Source organism: Aedes albopictus, chromosome 1 (assembly GCF_035046485.1).
Source record: "Aedes albopictus strain Foshan chromosome 1, AalbF5, whole genome shotgun sequence".
Taxonomy (NCBI): Eukaryota; Metazoa; Arthropoda; class Insecta; order Diptera; family Culicidae; genus Aedes; species Aedes albopictus.
Genome location: NC_085136.1, coordinates 80,563,614 through 80,586,824, shown reverse-complemented (window position 1 = coordinate 80,586,824; position 23,211 = coordinate 80,563,614). Strand labels below are relative to the sequence as shown.

The 23,211-nt window shown below is 38.2% G+C and overlaps 1 long non-coding RNA gene across 1 annotated transcript in view; it reads left to right on the top strand.

Moving 5' to 3' along the window:
* Positions 1-13,074: 13,074 nt before the first annotated feature.
* Positions 13,075-23,211, top strand: part of LOC134285027 (uncharacterized) — a 77,633-nt gene continuing 67,496 nt past the window's right edge. Inside the window, exon 1 of the long non-coding RNA XR_009996089.1 lies at positions 13,075-14,329. This is a non-coding gene — a long non-coding RNA (uncharacterized LOC134285027). The remainder of the gene's footprint in view (positions 14,330-23,211) is intronic.

The following is a 23,211-nucleotide window of genomic DNA, read 5'->3' as shown; positions in this document are numbered from 1 at the left end:
CCACGTCTGTTTGTTTTTCATCCACAGTTAAAAGTAATGCGTCGATTTTTATGAAATTTTGCATAAATAATAAACATACACCAAAGAGTTCTCAGTCAACTGTTTGGCCAATTTTACCGATTCATTACAGAGCTACTGACGTACTTCTGTGTCCCGATTATTGCGGATACAGGCTTTATGACACATGCATCAAAGCGGCCTGGTCTACTGCGTTGTATTTACGCGCAAAGATGATTCTTCGAAATACTTGGGGTACAGAATATTTTATTTCGGCAAGGTACTTCTCGAATTTACAGGGGAGGAAGGATGCGTGGGCGATGAAGTTACCATTTCGCACACTTTCTTCCTAATGTCTCGTTTATTTAATTCATATTTTTAAATTATATATTTAATAAACCACCCACTGACGACCACAATTTTCAAAAACAGCAATCAAACCAAAACTCTTTTGCCTTTTTGAAATATACACGACAAAACAAAACGCGAGGCACAGCTCTTTCAAAGCGGAGGATCTCAGCCCGGAAAGTGAAGAAAGAAAACCTTGTGGTCACTTATTACCGTCAAATAGTTTTTTTTCAGGTTAGAAAATACGCACATCTTCTCACCGGAATCTGCGTCGGATGACGATAATTTTGAAACTTGTCGGAACGAACTTCGCGAATTATTTATTTGGACATTTTTCTAAATGTGCGAAACTAAGCTTTACTTGCTGCGTAGAAAACCCGGCTCAAACATGTACGTGTTAAAACAGCAAAACTCACTGAATCACTATACATTTCTTCAAATATTAGTTTCGAAACGATCGGCCGAATCAAAAACTAAAGGTGCGATTATGAGCAATCGTAACTATTTTTAAGAGAAAATCAATACATTTTCGATATGCATGATCCTAAAATTGGCGAAGAAGCGAAAACTTTATTCATAACATACTTAAGCAAAGCTTGTCAATTTAAACCTATTATTTTTCTGCGTTTGTATTGTCACTCTATCACAATTCTATGTCAGACAATTTGTTGTGTTATTCGTGTAACGATCTATGATATTGATTGGTTGAAAATTTCAAATATTTGATGCAAACTAAAATAAATTCCTACCTATACAAAACAAGAAAATCATTCTCTAGAAACTATATACCTGGCAACAAATCCATACTCATGTTCTTTCGTCTCCTCTTTACGCTACCCAGAGAGCTCAACGCGAGAGAGCGCACGAGCCTACGGATAGAGACCGTACTTTGCGTGTCTCTATATTCTAAGCCCTGCTACGAACCGTACGTAAACTTTTCGCTTTCGAGCCCTACTTAGCAGCGACCGGTGCGGTTCGCTTCTTTGTTCGGGGCTCTACTTAACGTTAAAACGCTTGATTGAGCCCATGAGTGGGCTTGGTCTTAGACCGATAAGTTGGCAGCCCAAAGGACCAGCCGTAGACAGAACGATCAAAAACCAGTTTCGCAGAAACGCCAATCCCGCAGCCTTGGACGGCTACTTTCTCGAACAACTGTCTGAAGGTAATTCGAATGCTGACATCTGCTACACAGATGAATCCAAGCTGGAAAATCGCGTTGGAGTCGGGGTGTTTGGTCCTGACTCAGAGATATCTTTCCGTTTACCTTACCGTCTTCTCCGTGGAAGTTGATTGTCAGTCACTCAGCTAGTGCGATTGAAGCTATCTGCTCCGAAACGAATAACATATTTTTATCCAAGCAGCCCAGAATATCCTTATGGATGCGACAAACCAATCGAAACTGATGTGGATCTCCGGACATTGTGGTATTTTAGGCAACAAGCGGGTTGATAGACTGGCTGCCATGGGTCGCCAAGAAGCTCTTTTATCGCCTAAAGTTCCTGGTGACGATGGCATAACCTAGATCAAAGCGATCATCAAGAACACCTGGGATTTAGAGTGGGACAGAGACCAGTCTCAGTTTCTGAGCAGAATAACAGAAGCTGAGAAGCAGGCTATGTCTCAGTGGGGACGTAACGGCAAGAAGAAGACACAATGAACATTCGGCCTGATGACCATTCGGCCTAATGACCATTCGGCCTAATGACCATTCGGCCTAATGGCCATTCGGCCTAATGACCATTCGGCCTAATGACCATTCGGCCTAATGACCTTCGGCCGAATGGCCTGACACCGATGCTTTCTTTGGTCACTGCAAAAACTACTTATCACCGGACCAGCACGGCTTCTACCCGAAAACATCGTTCTCGACGAACCTTGCTCCTTTCATCTCTCTTTGTCTACGTAACATTGAATCGGGAGCTCAAGTGGACACCATCTACACCGACCTGAAGGCTGCATTTGACCGTGTGAATCACTCCACATTATGTACTTGGAAAGCTTGGAAAACTTGAGGTTTCGTCGAGTGGTTTGAATCATACTTGACAAATCGCAAACTCTGTATCAGAATAGGGTCAGCTCGCTCCGACTGATTTAATAACAGCTCGGGTATTCCTCAAGGTAGTAACTTGGGATCACTTCTCTTCTCCATTTTCCTGAATGATGTGGGATTCGTGCTTCCAAATGGGTGCCGCACATTCTTCGCAGACGACGTTAAGATTTTCGTAGTAGTACGATGCCTTCTGGATTGTTTGCAGCTGCGGGAATTTATTAATGACTTCAGTGAATGGTACAGTAGAAACTTCGTCGCACTCAGCGTGCACAAATACAATTCCATCAGTTTCCATTGTAGGCAATAAAAATATTGTGTGATTATACGATCAACAATGTTTCACTTCAGCACGTTGAAGTTACTCGGGATCTCGAAATATTATTGGGCTCCGCTCTATTCTTTAGGCCCCATTACTGTGACATTGTTACGCGAGTGAGCAGGCAACTAGGTTTCATATTCAAGATTACCTTCGATCCCAACAACCTCCCGCCTTTTGAGCACCGTTGTCAGCTGCTGGGTATAGACACGCTGGAACACAAGAGGTCGATCGCTCAAGCAGTATTTGTAGCTAAAGTTCTGGTTGGTGCAATTAATTTTCCTGGAATTCTTACCGACCTTCAATGATATGCTCCAGAAAACAAAATGGTCAAAATTTCATTGCATTCGGTTCATTGAATCAAGAGATATAACATCTCAAAGTTGGCTATCGGCTATTTATACTTTTTTCTAGACTCTTTATAACTTCTTGCAGAATAGCCCGATCTTTTTCAAATTTTGACCACTGATACACAACTAGTTGAACTACTTACAGTGAACATTTGAGAATACTTGATGCACTTTTTGAAAAGTTGCAACCAGTTGAACATTTTTTGGAAATTAAAATTTTTGCCTGTCCCGATCATTTTTGTTTATCCCCTGTATGATAGATTGACACTGTGTTAGGAAAGTTGGAAGGAAGGGAAACGGCTTTTTCAACCCGTTTCTGCTCTAGCGATGGCTATGAACATGTGAATATACATAAGTTGTATATGTAGAGAGGAGGGAGGAAGTATTTAAAAAGATACAAAGTATGAGGAAAGGGACGGGTCAGGGTTTGAACCCAGGACCTTTTGCATAGGAATCAGAAGCGGTAGCCACTAAACCACCAAGCCCGCCGGCCCTTTCTAAGGTGATGATAGGACTTGTAAAATATAATGCTTGCGAGGACTTGGCTAGGTGTGCGGACAGAGTGAGTCTATTATCTATTGTAGAGGGTACCGAAATGTGCAATGAAAATGGATATACTCATCTTTGCAACTCTATCCACAATGTGTGCAAATATTCAACATAGGGTAGTTGACGTATTTCGGCCCGGGGCAGGTATTTTGGTAAACTTGGGGAATTTTATTATATTTATAATATAATCTCTACAAAATCTTGGCAAAATATAATTCGAACTTTCAATAAAACAGTGCCAAGATTTCCAAATAACAATTTGCCGTTGATTTTGAGAGTATATGATAAATATAATAAAATTCCCAATGTGGGCCAAAATACATCTACTACTCTATGCTATATTATATTCCAAGCTATGTTTTTACATCGACCGTTATGATTTTTATGATTAATTTGAGCCTCTTATTGAAACAAATGTAAACAGGAAAGTTTTCCCTTGCTAAATCCAATACAAATATTAATCGCAATAGGGAGCGAGAGAACGCAATCAATCGCATAAAAATTGGCAATGGATCGAAAAAGGGTACAGACGATTGATTCGATCTTTTTCTCAGAATTCTCGCCGTAAACGGTCTCCGTACAGAGAGGCGTTAACAAACTATAATAGAGAAATTAGAAGATCAAAGCGGTTTAATTGGAGACACATGTGCGAAGGCATAGAAAGTACTCCTTAGACTGCAAGACTTCAAAAAGTTCTCTCCAAAGATCATGCCAATGGTCTTGGAACGCTAAAAAAGACTGATGGGTCTTTCACTGGAAATTCTCAAGAAACCTTGAATTTAATGATGGAAACTCATTTTCCAGGATCTATTCCTTTTACTTCTGCTCAAAGCAGTCGAGATGACAGTTTTTGTAGATTAACAAATGGGTCAGAAAACACCAACCTAGCAAACTACATTTTCACATATTCAAAGATCGAATGGGCACTAAACTCTTTTGATCCATTAAAAACTCCAGGTTTAGATGGAATTTTACCTGTGCATTAACAAAAGTGCAAGGATAAAATTATTCCAATTTTGATAATACTTTCCAAATCTAGTTTTCTACTGAGGTACATTTCAACAAAATGGAGACAAGTTAGAGTAGTTTTCATACCCAAGCCTAATAAAAAAGATAAATTGTCGCCGAAATCATATAGGCCAATAAGTCTTACGTCGATCTTTCTAAAACTAATGGAAAAACTTATAGACGAGTATATCAAATCTAATATACTGAATGATAAACCATTAAATAGAGCTCAATCCGCTCACCAAACGGGCAATTCGACAACATCGGCTCTACATTCATTAATTACAAAAATAGAGAAAACTTTTGATCATAAGGAAATACTTCTGGCAGCAGTTCTTGACGTCGAAGGTGCGTTTGACAACGTTAGTTTTGCGTCAATGAAAAGGGCCATGAGAAATAGAGGCTTTTCAAGAATCATAATTGATTGGATTGAAGTGATGTTGTCTAAAAGGGGAATATCAGCATATCTTGGGAATTCAGTTGTAAAAGTAACAGCTGTTCAGGGCTGTCCCCAAGGGGGAGTCATTTCTCCCCTCCTCTGGTCCCTAATTGTGATGATCTCCTTGACAAATTACAATATCATGGATTAGAAGTAATTGGCTTTGCGGATGACATTGTCATTATTGTCCACGGAAAATACGATAAGATTATCTCTGATCGGATGCAAACAGCGTTAAATTTCACTTTAACCTGGTGTAAAAATGAAGGGTTGTATATTAACCCTGGAAAAGCTACAATAATCCCGTTTACCAGAAAACGTAAAATCACTTTTTCAATTTTGAAACTTGGTGATGCTCAGCTGTCTTTATCTTTGAATGTAAAATTTTTAGGAGTCATACTAGATAGCAAACTGTGTTGGAACAAACATGTTGAACAACAGATAGAAAAAGCAAGAAATCCTTTCTGGGGCTGCAAAAGAACTTTTGGAAAGAAATGGGGTCTAAAACCAGAGATGATTCTATGGATTTATACGGCCATCGTGAAACCTATTATTACTTATGCTTCTATTGTTTGGTGGGAAAAAATCAAACAAAACGCTACGCAAACCAAGTTGAACAAGCTTCAAAGGCTTGCAACTGCTTCACTAACTGGGGAAATGGGTACTACACCATCTAAAGCCCTAGACGCGATGTTAAATATTCTTCCTTTACACGATTTTATACAAATGGATGCTGTTAAAAGTGCTCTGAGACTAAGAAGGTCCTCGAGAGCCACCGGTAGTGATCTAAGAGGACATATGAGCATTTTAAAAACTTTTAATATCCGTCCAATATATCTTATGAATGAAGATTTCATGGTAAAACGTAAATTTTTTGATCATTTATTTCGAGTTCCTGACGTGACTCGTCAGGATTGGGCAGCTGGAAAACCAAATTTTCGAGCTGGCTCAACAATCTTTTATACTGATGGTTCGAAACAAGACATGGTAGGGGCTGGAATACATGGCCCTGGAGTTAACGTTTCACTACCATTAGGAAGGTGGCCGACAGTTTTTCAGGCCGAAGTTTATGCCATTTTGGAATGTGCCGACATCTGTCTCAAAAGGCGCTACAAAAATGCTAATATATGTATTTGTTCGGATATCAAAGCAGCAATGAATGCCTTGAAGTCCAAAATTTACAATTCAAGACTAGTTTGTACCTAGAATGTATTATGCTACCATGCTACCATGCTACCACATGCTTCTGCAGCAATTGAGTTTATCTGAGAATGGTGATTGCAGTGTGCTGTGACGGTGGCAGGTCGCAAATTTGTGCCTGTCACGAAATTTTTCACGTTTGAATTTTCCCTATTTTCAAGTGTTAAGAAGAATTAGGAACTTTGTGTGATTCCGATCAATCCGGACTATTTCGGGGTGTGCAACGATGTCCGACGACAAGAAGAATGAAGAAAAAGAAGATCCGTGTTGCTACATCCTGAAGACGATGCGGCTAAAGGACGAAAAATGGCAGAAGAGCTCTGCTCGTTTTGAGTGGGTCAAGCGGGCAAACGTCCGGTGGCTGATCGTTACGCTGAACCATGCCGGGGCGTTGATCCCGACGGACTTCTTCCCGGCGAACGGGAAAGGCAAGCGGTGCTTTTTCATCAACATCCGGAAAATCTTTCTGGATGTGGACTGTTTATTTATTTATTTTATGTATTTATATATTCCTTTGTCTTCAGTTGTACTGTACAGACAGTTTTCTTACCTAATATCTAAAACTAGTACAAACATATAGTACTTCAAAGCGTGTAACAATGCATTCAACGATTCCAACAAATTATTCTTTTCAACTAATAACACCTTAATTTTCACATCTTAAATACTAATAAAATAATCGAAAACTAATTGCAAACGGTACGATATGAATAACTTGATTATCTACATGAGTTCAATAACATTTTCTTCAGTAACAACGATTAATTCGTATACGATCTAAATGCAATTACACAGTAACATTTCTTAATGATGTCGGTTTCCAAGTATCTTTGTTTCTATGAATAAATTCTCGAATTTTTACATTTTTTGGCCATGTAGACGAACTCATTGCTAAAGTTTTCCATCGATCATGCAAAATCACTTTGAAGGAAATGTAATCTAAATCTTCAAAATTTTTCCAATTTGGTACTAATTTTGTAACATTCACACATTCGGGTTCAGGAGCACCAAGCGATTCCGATACCAAGCGGGCAATCTCTTTCTCTGTGACGCATCTATCACCCAAGTAACACAGAAAACATCTTTTAAAATCAACGTATTAAAAGATGTATCATATATGTCGTATATCTGTATTAGAAAACAACTTGTGTTAATATTAAGCTCCATATATGTTTGTGAATTACAAACAACATAAATACAATTTGTTTTCCTAATCGACTTCAATATGTATAAAATGAAGCGATTTTACTTGTAAAATAGAACACAAACAAATCGTGATAAAAAAATCATTCTTCCAACATTTAACTTGAACAACTTCAGGTGTACTCTGCACTCTGCTCCAACTGCAAGGCCAGAACGGCAGTAGAACCTAATCGCTGATCCACCCGCGTCAACTAGAGTTTTACGCATTACAACGAACTTTTTGGCTGTAATTCTCTGATGGTAATGCTCTGTTTCTCCCCTCAGCATTTCATCAGCACCGATAATAGCTGCTGGTTGCCGATTGTTGTACAGGATCATCCGCCAGCGGGTTTGCAGTGTACTGGGGTTCTGTCGCAGAGTTCCGATGCACTCAATCGTCATTTCAAGTATCCTCGTGCTGCTAGCCAATTCGCCGATTGGAAATGAATTTCCTCACTCGCGAAATATTCTGTACGCGTTGACCCATACGTTGACCAGGTTAATAGTCCACGATTATGCTAAGAAAGCTCGCGGAAACCAAAAATTGACGAGGGTGATCACCATAAACAAATTAAACATCACGATGCTTGACAATAATATGTTGACATTTGGCTAAGCTCTAACCTCACTTAAGAATAAGTTGTAATAAGGTTATTCCAATGTTGTAATGACATCCTCAAAACAAAATTAATATTTTGATATGCGCGTGTTAAATTAACGCTATCAAGACGTATTACAGAAGTTGATGACACATGCCCCCACAATTCATTATTGGATTGCTATCATAACGCAATTTCAACGTTGTTTCAACTTAACAATGATAATCAAAATTTATAGAAATGAATATGTTTTTCAGCAACAGTACCGGTCAGAAACAAGTTAACATGTTCTTAATTGAAAAGAAAATGTTAAACAAAATTAGCCTTATTATTTCCTTTGCTTGCAAAAAAACTATTATTATCAGTTCTAATGTAAAGTTTTGATAATGGAATTTCATTAGAGACATTGTCTGTAATAATCATCGTAATTCAGATTGAAAGTTCAATCAAAATTGTGATTATGATAGTTTATAGCATTTTGAACGGTACTGTAGGTCTTTCGAAAAGTCTGCCATATTGCTTCTGCGTGTGGATTTACAATTGATATTAAAAAATCAGTACCGTAAAACGGGGTATCTTTGATAATGCGGGTAACTTTGATAGTGTGACAGGTATTGTATAGTTTATCTTATAACTATGATTCCTTCAATCAGTTAAGAAAAAGGCAAACGTAGATCAATTCTATACATATGAAAGTTCATCTTAGACGTATTTTCATTAAAACCTAGTTTAAATACAACTTTTTGGGCAAAAAATAAAAATTGTTGACATTTTTGTCATTTGTCAACCCCTTCAAACAATCAGCTATACGACTTTGTTTCAACTATTTTTTCAATGAATGGCCTCTTATTCTCGATAGATACATCATAGTAGATTCCAAATCTGGGTTTGAATCTCTTAACGAAGTGAGTTTTTAAGAAATGAAAGCAATTTTGTAAATTGGGACATAAATCTCCATACACTGATAAACGCCTAAAAGTATGCAATGCCTTGGTAATTTCATATACTTAAATCTGTGTTGTTCAAAATTTGTTAATAAAACATTCAAAAACTACTCAAAACTAGAAAAATCACCATGAAAACCATGTAATAAAATGTTGACGTGGATCTGTCGGCGAACCCGATCGATGACCTTGCCGCGATAGTAGATGGAATCTTCTATCCGATCATCAGCAATTCGCGCAATCCGCAAGGCTGGCCGGACGTTATAAAGAAGGACGTCGATAGCCACTTCCAAGACCGGTGGAACATTATAACCAAGGTAGGTTGGTAGGTGGATCGCATCGCATGGTGCGCAAAACTTTTCAACAACTATCATCGTTTTTTGACGAGATTGGGATTGCACGAATCGATTCACGGTTCGTGGCGAGAACGCATTAGATATTTATCTCTGCCTATCGGCTAAATTTTAGTGCTTCAGGGGGGGGGGGGGGACAGTGGGCAAAAACGGTTTAAAGCACGACTTTAAAGATGACGTCGGTGAATACTCCAGATATAATTCATGAAAGGTCACGAAACATGTCCTCAGATCTTATCACTTCCCCGTTTTCGTGCCTGTCTTTGTAACCGCCGAGTTTTTGATATTTTTTCTGTTTTCTTTTGAATTGTTTCGCGTTCTGTCAGGCCGTTGAACTAATCGTTTCCTTATCCCCACATTCATGGGGGCATCCTCTAATGCGGTGACTATAATTTTATGATCCTGTTTTTTTTTAATCAGGTTGAGTATAACTAAAGTTGATTGCTTATCAATAGTTTGCCAAATTAGTTAACAATCTTGTTTTTAACATTAAAACTATGGCATTATATTCATCTAATTCCGTTTGTTTCGAGTACGAAGAAACTCATTGATTCTGTAGAGCAAAAAATCGGAAGTAGGGATTTGAATGGCATTTTATCACAAATGAACATTTACGTCATAAAAAGGTCATTATTTAGGTTTTGAAAAAATATTCCTAATACTTTCTGTTTCAGCGATAAAGGTAAATTATTTGATTGACGTATTTGTCGTGTTTTTCGCCCTTTACATCTCATCCAAATTCCAGCATTACTTAATCATACTAAATTACAGACTATTCCAGTTCCAAAATCCTATTTCCTTTCTATTTACGAGAGCGTGGGTGAGTCGCTGGCATCTCGATAAATAGATACAGGTATTCTTCGATATAACGTACCCTCGATATAGCGTACCCTCGATATAGCGAATTCGATATAACGTACATTTTGCTTCGATATAACGTACAACATTGATTTTTTTTATTTTTCCCACGAATAACTCTTAGATAAACTACGAAATCACTCAAATCAATGTTTTATTGCAGCATTAGCCTTGTTACCCAGAATTAGCGCAATTGGGGGAAAAATTTAGTGTACGTTATATCGAAGCAAAATGTACGTTATGTCGAAGCACAAAAAAATGAAATGACTTTTTCGTCAAAACTCAAGTTTTTCATTATTGGTTTTGTGAATTTCACCGAAATCATTATTTGGGATTAATTTCACGTCGAATACATCAATACTAGCATAAAAAATATTAAATTTTTCTCTGCTTCGATATAACGTACACTTCGATATAACGTACAAGGAGAAAACTTTTTTGTACGTTATATCGAAGAGTACCTGTATCATCCCTTCCTTTTTATCCCTTCCCATCCACATAACGTGTTTCTTATCGTTTCAGAGAGCGATCAATGGCGCTTAAGCCTAGGCTTGTTAGCCAGGACACATGGCCCAAATGCCTGTGCCCCATCTCGGAAGCAATAAGGCCCATGGAGTGACAAATTTCTTAGCTACGTCACTCCCAACGTTGGTGTTAAAAAAATCACTTGCACTCACATCAACACATCTACATGAACAACTCAAATACACTTACACAATCTGAATCTTGCCGCATCACTCGCTTATAGTGAATCCAAGAATGTACCATGCTACTGCAGCAATTGTCCTATCGCAATAAGGTTAATCTGTACTGGGTTCCTTGACATTGCGGAATAGAAAGAAATGAAAAAGCTGATCAGTTAGCAAAAATAGGGTCGTCCATACAATTCATTGGGCCTGAGCCATTTTTCGGAATAGCTCCTTGTGCCCTAAAAATGGAATTTAGGAACATTGAAAAATCTAAAATAAAACTTATCTGGTCGAATAATTCAGATTGTCGTCAATCTAAACGATTCATTGAACCAAATGCATCTAAATCACAAAGGTTAATGAACCTGAACAAACATGATTTAAGTATTTACACTGGACTAGTAGCAGGCCACTGCCCTTGCAAATATTACCTAAATATAATTGGAAAATTACAAGATAACAAATGTCGTTTCTGTAAATTTGAGAGCGAGAGCTCTGAGCATTTATTGTGTGAGTGTGCTGAACTTTATCAAAAGCGCCGCGGTTACCTTGATAAGGGCTTGATGGAGCCTTAGGAAATCTGGGCCTCTCATCCCAAGCAGGTATTGGATTTCACACGAAATGCAGTACCTGATTGGGAAACACGCCAATAGCTGTGAGGATGATCATTTCTCCATAGTGATGAGTCTTTTCAGTACGACAAAAATAAAGAGGATGACACCACAATAGATCAAATTAATGGTCGCAGTGGTACTATGTCCCCAACAAGAAAAAAAAACCTACTCACTCAATTGCTTGGGGTGTCCATTATGCTCCTAATCTCCCTATGTCGATATGCCTATTCTCACAGGTTACTAGGCTTCATTTCGTTGAGGGGTTTTAGTCACCGTTGAGTTTTATGTTTCGAAATGTGTTGATTTTTTTTCGGTGAAAAAAGACTTTCCAAATCGTTTTGGCATAACGTTTTGTATCTGATGATGGCTGAATGAAGTAGGCCGAATCGTTATGCCAAAACGATTTGGAAAGTCTTTTTTCGCCGAAAGAAATCAACGAATTTTGAAACATTCATTTTGTTGGTACAAAATATTCTGGGAATGCGAAATGACATCTGTTTGTTGTCGGGTTTTCCAAGTTACGGACGTTATTTCAATCTAGTGTACATTGCAAATTGGTTCTTCATTCGATAGTCCCTTCAATATCAAGACATGATCGAGAGTAATTTTTTTTTTTGAGGATAAGGATAGTGTGGTTGGCGTAAACTATTGATTTAATGTTTAGTTTGAGTTTCAGCTAAATGTCAAGTTACTTTGAGAATGAATCAATACCTGTATAACTATCCTCAATGCTTTCCGTTCTATGAATGAAGCGAGACCATCATGCCGAGGCCCTTGGGACGTGCCCGCTCAACTATCACGAGTATGGAGTTTCCCAATATGTACCAAACATCAGAAGCACCAGAAAAGTGCCATCCTCAAATCACGTCCACGTTTTCCTCCAAAACTCGAGATGGTCTGTTTGTTTCGGAGAGCGGGAGAGAAAACAACCATTTTCGACTTCAATGGTGTACGTGCGCGTAATATTATTTTGAATGTGAGCAAGCACATGTTACAGAGTGTCCCAACACTGCTGTTGTGGTGCAAACGGGATAGAACTAGTGAGCCGCTCCCGTGCTCTATCCGGGAAAAGAGAGAATGCCTGCTATCGAAACGGTGGTGGTCGGAAAAGCGAGCTTGTGGTGTGGGCAGATTTTCCGATGGGGGACTAGGATGCCCCAGTCTATGGCGTGCTAAACCCAAAACAGATGATGCTGCAACTCTTGTAGGTACTCTGTTCGTAGCTGAACCGTATTTCCGGCGGTTTAAGCCGCATTTGATTGTTGGCCAATGTCCGGTTCGGTTCGGTTTGGTCCGGTGGAAAGTTTGACGGGTCGTCGGGATTTCGGGTGACTTGTGGATGGATGTATCGAGCGAGCGAGCGAGCGGTTTTCGTATTCGACGGACGCACGGTTGGTTGTCGAGCTGAACTGGATAGATTGAGTGCGTCGATGCGTCTGTTCGGTCGGAGCTGGTCTACCGGACGGATACGGGAGAGCAAGCACTACTGTGTTGTCAACGGATAGATAACAGCGCAACAAACGACGACGACAATAATAACATTTACGGGGTGCGGGACAGAGACGGCCACGTCGAATCCCGACTGTGGTAGAGCGAGTGAGCGAGGTTGCTGGTCCCGTTAGTGTGCGTCGTTCGTTCACTGCGAATGGTTCAACCAACCCAGTCCCCTCGTATATCTACGCGCGCAATACTACACTACGCCAGCAAGCAAGCAAGCGAGCAATCCAAATATATGTTGTGAGTGAGTCGTCCGACCGAAAAGAAAAAAAAAAAAGAAAGAGGGGCCTTCCACTGACAAGTCGGAGCTCTCGAGCTGGCACTTGGCTACGGAACGGCTTTCGGTGTCGGTGTGCGAGGACTAGACCTCCTAAGAACACTAAATCCCTTCTCGGATCGTCGCGGCTCGGCCAACTAAGTCCGGGCAAATAATAATAAGTTTTTAGGAGAATTAACTTTTCGGTATTAAGGATTTAAGCAATAAAGTTTGATGAAGAGGAGTCGGAACAGCGCCAGCTGAGCTGAGGTGGTATATCGACGTCGTCGACACGTCGGTCGATCGGGGGCAACGTCGTCGTTGTCGTCTCGGGACGGTGTGGTCAGCCTTCCTTCCTGTTACCATCGAAGAGACACACGGAAAAAGTAGAGGAGGAAAAAACTAACGGCGGTGATTTTCACGCACTAAATCCCGGATTTTCGGGCTGTGGCTGCCCCGGCGTCGTCGTCGTCTTCATCGAGTGAGTTGTGAGTGGGCGAGCGCGAAGCGGCGGAAGTTGTTCGACCTTCTCGTACCAGAAGTGTTCCGAACCGAGAATCTTCGAAAACAGGAAAAGTTGAAAAGTGAAAGAAGTGCTTTTGGTTCGCGGATCGCGGTGTGTGAAATCGGGCTTAAGTGATTAAGAATTGTTCAAAACATTCACATGCCAGCATCATCATAAGGCGAGTGAGATTTTCCGGCGCACGCTTCGGCTTTGACGGATGGTGTTCCGTCGTTGTCGTCGTCGGTTGGTGTCCTCATCCCTCGCTTGCAGACTACGGTCGGTCGTACCCTGAGTGTTTGAGCGCTAGTGGATTAAGAGCTGAGGTGAAAGCCAATTAGCTAACCGATCCGATTGATGGTTTTCGTGGTTTGAATCCGGCGGAGAAAAAGTGAATCCCCAGTTGATGAAATATTAAAAGAGATTTGTTGTGGCTGAAAAACCAAACAACCAAAGTCAGGTTCTTAGTGTACGAATACTTCCGGGGTTGGCTGAAAATTGCCAAGTGACTGTGGAAAAGAGTGATTTTGTGCATCGTTGAGAACAGTTTCCGTCGGAACGTTGGACATACAGTAAAGGTGAGTTATGGGGATTTCACCTACATGAATGAAAAACAGTCAAAGAGTTAAGGGTTTCCGCAACTTTTACCTCCTCTCCTCTTCTTGGCGTAACGTCCTCACTGGGACTAAGCCTGCTTCTCAGCTCAGTGTTCTATGAGCACTTCCGCAGTTATTAACTGAGAGCTTCCTCTGCCAATGACCATTTTGCATGTGTATATCGTGTGGCAGGCACGAAGATACTCTATGCCCAAGGAAGTCAAGGAAATTTCCTTTACGAAAAGATCCTGGACCGACCGGGAATCGAACCCGTCACCCTCAGCATGGTCATGCTGAATACCCGTGCGTTTACCGCCTCGGCTATATGGGCCCCTTTACCTAATACCTACATAATTTCTTCTATTTTTTCGGTACATCTTGTTCAAAGCAGAATTTATAATCATGATGCTTTCCAACTCAAATTACTTCATTCAACGTGTCGCTTTCATGTTTTGATGTTGAAACAAAAATTATGATCATTGCTGCGCCCTTTTCAAAAAAATTGAAAAATTTCAGCAAGCAGTTAATCCATTCTTTAGATTTAAAGTAAATAAACACAATCTTAGACAAAGTTATCATGAATTAGGAACATTACTGAAGCATCAAGTTTACTAATTGTAATTTTCACTTGGCTCTGAAACTGTTTTGAAATGGTAACAACAATACAGTACACTTAGCATTCATTAAAAAAAAATACTGAGGTTTATTCATACATGTTAAGATTACTTGATTGATTAGATGTTGTAGATATTGATTGAATCCGGTTTTGCATAATGAAACTGGTTTCAGGGTAAAGGTGGAGTAGCTTTACTACCATTAGAAAAGTTGATGGAAAATAATGAAAAAAAGGTTGAATCTGAGAAATGAAAATTACATGCCTTATTCGAAATGCTACTTGTACTACATGAAATTGTATTATGCGAATCGTCCATTATATCATTTAAGCGGAATTGGTGATCTCCATTTTCATACATATTAAGGTAGGATAACTTTGTATGGAATAATTAAACTGTAATATTATAATTTCGGAAAAAAAACAGACGGAAACGCACCTTCCTACTTATTTTTTTCACAGTCTTTTTATGAGTCTCATAATACCTGTGTCTACAATAATTTAAATTCGCAAACAAGTCAATAACATTGTAAAAGATTAAAATTACTCAATGCTTATGAAATGATCTTATTTGTCCTGTAACGCTTCAAAGGAATAGGCGTAGTATTTTTTGCTGTGGCATTGAAAGAGTAAAATATTAGAATATTCAATTTGTACAACATTTATTCTAGCTTGCCGACGCTGTAATTTTTTAAATTGTCGAAGGAAATGGTTGAAATTTTCAACACAAATATCTCAATGCTTGCATCCGCAAAATATCGAAGGATCGATTTTATAGTCAGAATATATCCCTTTCGTGACGAACCAGCACATTTGTGCTGTTGAAGAATAACAGTTTTGCATATTTTTTTCATCTGTTTAATCATTATTTTATGTGATGTAAATTGTTTTAATAATTGAGCCATTACTTATAACTGTATGTGTGCAAACAAACTTTTTATGTTGCATGTCTGGTTTGTCACATTAGTGTAAACAAAAAGTGGTCAAAAACCGTAAAACATGAAAAAGTTTTATCTGGCGCATATTTTCTATTTCCGATTTTTCTAGATTAACAAAGCTAGAAATCGGAATATAAAGAGTAGCCTTCTCAGTTATTAATTGTGGTAGTGCTCAAAGAACACTAAGTTGAAAAGAGGCCGGCCAAGTACCAGTGGGAACTGGAGCCATGAAGATGATGATGATGAAGAAGAAGAAGTACGTGCACTGGTTTTAGCCAGTCTAAAGGAAATTTTTTTTTCAAAAAACAAACAGCAATTTTGTGGAAACTATCATTATGTTGAATTGAAATTTTCAATCAACCTTTTTTTTTTGAAAAAGGAAAAAAAACTAAGCTCAAATAAAGTGTTTTCATTTTAAACTGGCTAAAATTGAAACACTGCGTCAGTTCTAGGCATATTCCTTAATATGGAATCTGTTTTGGTCAATCGCGTGTATTTCTTATGGGAGTGGCCAAATTAGAAGCACAATTGCGAAAAAGACATATGGCAGCTTATTTTTTTAGGATTTTTTTTCAGTTCGTCAAAAAATTCAATGGTTTTCACAGTTGTTATCAATAAATGATATTGGGATCTGCTAGTAAAAATTAAATATATGCTGGCCGATATAAAAACAACTCTAAAATTCACAAAAAAACTTGTGTTTAGTTCAAAAATTTGATGCTTTTCAAGCGGAATCTGTAAGAAATTGAAAATAAAACTTATAAATAGCTTTAAAACTAAACCATATTTTTTATTTAAAATTTTCCGCTAAATTATGCTCTATTTGGAAAGGAAAAAAATGGATTAAATGCCATTATTTTTTTTTGCATTCATGCTGCAGGATGCTTTCCGCGGGCCGTACGTTATACAGCCATGATCTTGACCAGGGGTTCCCAACCTTTTTGAGGTAGCGACCCCCTTTAAAAATTGTCAAAAAATCTGAGGCCCAACGAAAATGTTTTGAAAAGAATATGGAATAAATACTGAAAATTTGTTTCTCAAATTGCGACTTTTAGGGACGGTGGCATACAAAATTGAAAATTGGTAGGGTGGGGCGGGGCAAGATGGGTCGCATAAGGATGGATCACCATAACTTCGTAAATACAAATCGGATTGGTTTGCATTCGTCCGCTACTCTTTAATACACTAGTTAGCTATGCTAAAAGTCGATGAAAAGTTCATTAAATACAAAATATGATGTTAAACAAGCAGTTTTAAAAAGTGATCGATTTTGTGCCGTGAAAAAAGTGCGGGGCAAGATGGGTCACCTTTTAAGTAATTAACATTTTCTCAACGAAAAACGTCAAAATATAAGATTTGTTCCGCATTCAAATATGCTCCATATCCATACTGAGTAAACAAGAGCTACTGGTAAACATTTTATAAATTTATTTGGAATATAAAAAACTTTACGATTTGAGTGGTCCTGAAGCGACTTGAAAATCGATGTTTTTACTAAAAAAATATCATAATTTTATGTTATAATTTTGAGCGTTCATTCCGCTTGATTGAAGTCATTTATGAGATAGTCTTGTAATAAAAAATGAATAACTTTTGAATGCTCCAAAAATACGTTCAAAATTGAAGGTGACCCATCTTGCCCCGCGGCCGTTTATATGGAGAATATATGGAATGTATCGCATAAGAAAAATGGCAAAAAAACATTTTATTTTTTATTTCCAATGAGAGTGAATAATTTTTCAATCAATGCCCCAAACTTTTGTATATTCATGCTGGTCATCTAACAAAATTATTAACATAATCAAAACATGAGTAATGCGCCAGAAAATGGCACTGACCCAACTTGCCCCGCGACCCATCTTGCCCCGCCCCACCCTATAATTTGCACAAAATAGAATAAAAAATCAACATTTTTTTTCGTAACGCCGCGGCTTTCCTGGACTGGCTTTACGGCCCCCCATGGGGCCGCGGACCACCGGTTGGGAACCCGTGATCTAGAGACAGATCGACCTTGCTTTCACAGCACTTAAAATGAAAAGTAATGAATAGAGTAATGCGGGGCAGAAGTTCATACTTGATAAATACTAGTGTCTGTGACCATTTGGGCAGGAGCACCTATTTTGGGCACTTGCTGCTGTAACTCAGTCACTTTCAAACCAATTGATACGATTTTTTGTACATGGCTAGATACTGTGCGTATCTTACCGTATTCCAAAAATCATGTCAATTGGTAGAAAATCTATGTGTGGTATTACAGCATGAACACAGGAACAGGAACATAACCTACGGTGTCAAAATTTTGATTATTATCGAACTTTCATGTACCTAGGATTTTTCTTCATAGAATGTTAGAATTTCGACGATAATGTATAAATGCGAAATTTGAAAATATTCTATCGGGGAAAATTTGAGTTAGCTGAGTTTTTGGCTATATCCCATACTAAACATCAATAATTACTATTTTAGCCCAAAAAACGTCCATACAAAATGATTGGAAAACTTTCGCCGATGAAATATTTTCTAGTTCTCTGATTATGAATATATAGCCCACATACTAATCATTTTCGAAGAAAAATCCGAGGTACATGAATGTTCGATAATAATCGAGATTTTGACACCGTGTAACCTGTATATGAGCTTTTATGTACAGTGTACTTCATAAATACTTCCAGCATTATTATCTGAGTGCTTTTTTGTCAGCGTAACTTAAGTTGTCATATTATATTGGTGGATATCATTTCTTTCATAAGATACACAAACAATTGGTGCGAATGTATCAACAGAGCTGTAAAAGATCTCAGAATACATCAAAATAAAACTTCCAAAAACATACAAAGGACACGTGAGGATTACGAAAACAGTGTCCTTGTTATCAATTCATATATGTTTTTTTTTAATTAAGAGAACGTAAAAATTCCTTATATGTAGTGGATCTGCTTACAAAAGTATGTTCAAACCCTCTGTCAAGACGATTTGAAGGTTTATATTACATAGATTATAGATTTATAACAGTTTCTACACGAGGTTATCATAAATTCAAAGGATCTGCTAAACTGTCGAGGCTTTAACAAAGTTCCTTTCTACGAGAGGCACTTCGAGTTTTTTGTTTAACCCTCAAAGCCCCAGGACCAACTTTTTTTGAATTGATTGATGCTCAGGAATTATAAAATATAAAAATAACTGGTTTTCGCTACGATCGGTGGCAAGAGTTGTACTTCATGTAAGAGTAGTTGTAGTTGTCATACCAGGAGTTCATGTTTGAATTTGAACATGTTTTTTCATAGGAAATAAGTTTCCTGGTCCAATGTTTTGGCGATAAGTCTATGAATCTGGCATTTTATTAGAAATCTGAAGTCTCTAACAACTTGATATGGTAAGCCAACGCAAGAACACATTGCTAGGTTGTTTTCTAACATGAGTTACATCTGGAATTTGGTCCCAGTTGTGTATTTTAGATAGGACTCGGGGCCAGTCTTGTTAAAGATCATAGTCTTTGCCATTCGTACCACAAGCAATCAAACTACCGTACGAAACAAAAATGTCAAACGAATGCACTTGACCACGATTGCGCCTTCGGGAAACGATTCGGATTTTGCTATTCCTGTCTTCTTCCACAATGACAGCTGTATTGGCCATATGTGTGTCGTATAATAGGCGCATGAATGTAACGTGTGTAATAGGCGCATGAATGTAACAAAACAAGCTGACACCCGACTGCTGAACTGAAATGAAGGTAGTGAAAAGTGACAAATGTTTACAAGACTGCTCGGGGCATACTGTTCCCTAAGAACTAATTTCGTGATCATAAAGATGAATGAAAAGATGATTTTAGAAGCCACTTATTTTTATAAATAACAGTTCTTGAGTATCAGCCGATTACAAATACAAAGATTGTCCTTTCGAAAACGATAGACCGCGTGAACTTTTGTGCAAAGCCCCTTTTTGAATCATTTCAACGACCACGCGGTGTTTACGTTTCAAGAAATCTGACAATATTGTTTTGAAATTCTTGTGGCAGCCATATAACTTGTTGCGAATAAAATTTGTACGATGAAAAATCCGGAAAATGATAATTCTTGTTAGCAGTTATGTACACATAACGTATCACTCAACTCCGTTTTTCAAAATTCTTATTTTGAGCATTGTGGGAAAGATATACCCCAAAAATCACCAACTGTTTGGACGGAATTTGACGCTCTGTTTTTAAAGGAATCTTGTCAATAAATTTAAAAGCATGCATAATTTAAAAATTGCAAATTTGTTAACTGTATGTGTTTGACATATTCCACGCACTTCCTCCCCGATATTTGTACAAACATGAAGATAACTACTTGGGTATATTATCCCTCGAGCGATCGCGCTGTATTTTGTACAACACGTTGAAAAAATCTCGCTTTTGTAGCGTGGTGCTGGTAGTGGTGGCCAACCGCGCAAGTCACGGAAGGAAATTCTAAGAGTACTTGAAACTTCAAAAACTGTACTTCAAAAAACTGCAATCTACTTAGCGTTGAGCCAAAATTTGTCATTTTCTGTGATGGTGACATCAATTTACCCATTTCATGAGCATTGTGGGAAAGATTATATTTGCACAAAAACAAAAAAAACTTCAGAAAAATTTTCCACAGTTTTCACATTTTGAAATATTTAGGAGGTGTTCTAACTTTTAAATTTGATTAATCTTTGAGAGTTAAATAAAAGTTCAACGACTGTTTTTAGCAAATCAGAACTGCCATTCCTTTTTTTCATAAATTGATGGAGTACTTCCAGGAATAAAATGTTAAATATTTCTAAAAGAAATTTAAATTATTTATTAAAATGTTTAAATATTCAACATTTGTTTTCAAATATTTCTAATAAATTATTGGTAAGGCTGTTGGTGACATTTTCAACTAATTTACGAATCACTTTATACTCTTATATGTTGTCAGGATGGTTTAGCAATATAATACAACATTAGAGGCTGTCCATAAACCACGTGGTCATTTTTTTGGGACTTCTCAACCCCCCCCCCTGCGTGGTCATTAGTCCATACAAAATTTTTTATTCGTCCATACAAAATGGTCATTGGCCGAACCCCCCCCCCCCCTCCCTCATGACCACGTGGTTTATGGACAGCCCCTTATATGTTTTTTTAATGTAAACTACAAATGATTGATAATTGACCCAATCTCACCCTTAAGCTAAGTTTCCTGTTCTCAAGTAGAGCGCTCAAGTAAAATTCCTCCTTGTTACGCAAGTAATTTCGAGAACTGATCGAATGTAGGAAGAAACGTTACTTTTCCTTACGGAATAATAGCACGGACTATTTTTCCGCGCAGAAAAGTGACAGCCGCATTTGATTTGCACGGGAGGCGTTACGAGTGCTACACTGTTTTCCTTACTTGCCATCTGCGAGCTGCTCAAGTAATTTTCAAGCGGAATCATTACTTGACCATTACTTGTCCTATCTTATTGCGCAGTAGGTACGTACGAAGTGGAAACTAACCTTTAGATGGGCTAAAATGTGTCTCAGTATTCAAAGTCGCTTATCCAAGAAGATTTGTTAATTATAATGATCTTTGCTAGTGAACCTATTTAAAATATAATGTAACCATGGCGAATAAAAACTTAGGTACATAGGAAGAGATAACTCCACCTAAAAGAGCTAATACAACCGAACATTTGTTGAAGTTTGTTAAACAACTTTTAAATGTTGCATTTGAATTTCAGCCACCATTAACCCTCATGTTAGGTTTTCGCACCACAACGGTGTGGCACACGTCCAGCGTGCTTGTCTGGGTCATATTGACCTCAACATCCACTAGGGTTAATGATCGTAACTTAAAATTTTAACCTCTTTGAAGGGGAGGGTGGTTAATTTTCAATGAAGACGCATTGACATATTTGTTCAATGGAAACTTGATTATTTTCGATTCGATTCCCTTCGAGAGGTGAATGGGTCATGGGTCAAGGGAACCGAATGTGTTCCGCATTGACAACAAAGCAAGCTAATAAAGTTCTGGTTAACCCACGAGCGATCGCGCTGTTGTATTTTGTACAACACGTTGAAAAAATCTCGCTTTTTGTACTCAGCATTAGCGTGGTGCTGACGCAGGTAGTCAACCGCGCGAGTTACGGAAGGTTAAGGTTGATACTACTTATTAATAATGCTTTTAAGGGGCGCCATAGGGCACTGCATGAAAATCTCTCCTTCTCTTTCACTCTTACAGAAATTTTGTAAACAACAAGGCCACGAAACGTCAAAATCCCATACAAAATCAAAACAATGCAGTGCCCTATTAGTAAAAAGCCCACGTAGGTTCACCAAGTGTTACTCAGTCATGTACCAAAAAACTAAAATCAAGACAGTTAAAGTTAGCCGAAACACTAGAGACAAAACGAGAACATTATTTTCCCCCTGATGAAGGCACCATCCCTAAGTGCCGATACGTTGGGTAAACAATAAACCCGTTTTAAGAATAAAGACTGCGTAGCCACTAAAAGTTTCCTTATTAATAATATATGAGTTTGAGATTCTAAATAGTATCAATCCTCCTAAATGTGTGATGTTTCGGCGAGCCTTAAAAGTGGCATTTTATTTTAATTTATTTTTTCGATGATTCATCAAAAAATAACTAATTCCTCCAGAAACCTTATTAGACAATTCGACAGGAACTGCTGGCAACTACGACGAAGACTCGAAATAGTTGATGAAGTATTCTAGATAATATTTTGACCCAATCTAGCCCCTCTGATCCATCGTCACCCCCAACGACGGTATTATTTTGAGTGATAAAAAAGCATTCGTAACAGAAAAACAGCATTGCAACCCCGGGATCTTTGTCAGGATTACCCCGGAACTCCTGTTAGGATTCTTCAGAAATTTCTGCTTGGATTTCTTCTGAGTATATGTTAAGATTTCTTCGGTATTGCTGCTGCGATTCCTTCGGAATACCTGTTAGGATTCGTCCGGAATTTTTGTCAGGATTCTTCTGGAATTTCTTTTCATTCCTTTTCGTTTTTCCCTGTTATTTGTATATCACATTTTGGCGTCTTCCAATCGATACCGATCTGATTGTATCGCTGCTGTTCTTTTTGTGCTTTGTAAAGAGTTTAACCTTGTCTATTTTGGGTAGTGGCTATGGTTAGGATAGTTCAGATCAATCTTCAGTACAAAAGAACAGCAACGATCAATCTTTGTAGACTTATGCAAAATGATACAGCCCAAGTTGCTTTAGTCCAAAAATCTTATTTTCGTAAGCGAGATTTCTATCTAGGAAATCTTGTGAACCTAGTGTTTACTACTTACAGTAAAAATAAAATGGCAAACTCGC